This window comes from Chaetura pelagica, unplaced genomic scaffold, assembly GCF_000747805.2.
Source record: "Chaetura pelagica isolate M959 unplaced genomic scaffold, ChaPel_1.0 scaffold961, whole genome shotgun sequence".
NCBI classification, from domain to species: domain Eukaryota; kingdom Metazoa; phylum Chordata; class Aves; order Apodiformes; family Apodidae; genus Chaetura; species Chaetura pelagica.
The window spans coordinates 63,923-64,540 of record NW_009952041.1 but is presented as its reverse complement, the minus strand read 5'-3'; the positions used below and the strand labels follow the sequence as shown (position 1 = coordinate 64,540).

General features: G+C 57.9%; 1 protein-coding gene across 1 annotated transcript in view; it reads left to right on the top strand.

Annotated features, from left to right (window-relative positions):
• The window catches only part of CFAP70 (cilia and flagella associated protein 70), a 29,147-nt gene that overhangs the window by 27,720 nt on the left and 809 nt on the right, over window positions 1-618 (top strand). The window lies entirely within an intron of this gene.

The window sequence follows — 618 nt, the reverse complement described above, 5'->3', positions numbered from 1 at the left end:
GGGGTGGTTTTTTGGGTATGGGGGGGCAGGACTGCATGGGATGGGTTGGGAGGGAACTGAAGGACCATCCAGATCCAACCCCCTGCATGGGCAGGGACACTTCCCACCAGCCCAGGTTGCTCCAAGCCCCATCCAACCTGCCCTTCAACACTGCCAGGGATGGGGCAGCCACAGCTTCCCTGGGCAACCTGGGCCAGGCTCTCACCACCCTCACACCAAAGAATTCCCTCCTCATGTCCAACCTCAATCTCCCTCTGCCAGTTTTAATCCATTCCCCCTTGTCCTCTCCCTCCCTGCCCTTGTCCCAAGTCCCTCCCCAGCTTTCCTGGAGCCCCTTCAGGCCCTGGAAGGTGCTCTGAGGTCTCCCCAGAGACCTTCACACTCAATGATTTCTTCTTAATGTCCAACCTAATTCTCCCCTTACCTCAGCCTGGGGATGGTTTCCATCCTCATGGCAACTCTGTTGGGGACAGAGGACATGTCCACACACCTTCTCAGCAGCACGTCTTTAGATATTCTTCACTCTGAGGGTGGTGAGAGCCTGGCCCAGGTTGCCCAGGGAAGCTGTGGCTGCCCCATCCCTGGCAGTGTTGAAGGGCAGGTTGGATGGGGCTTGGA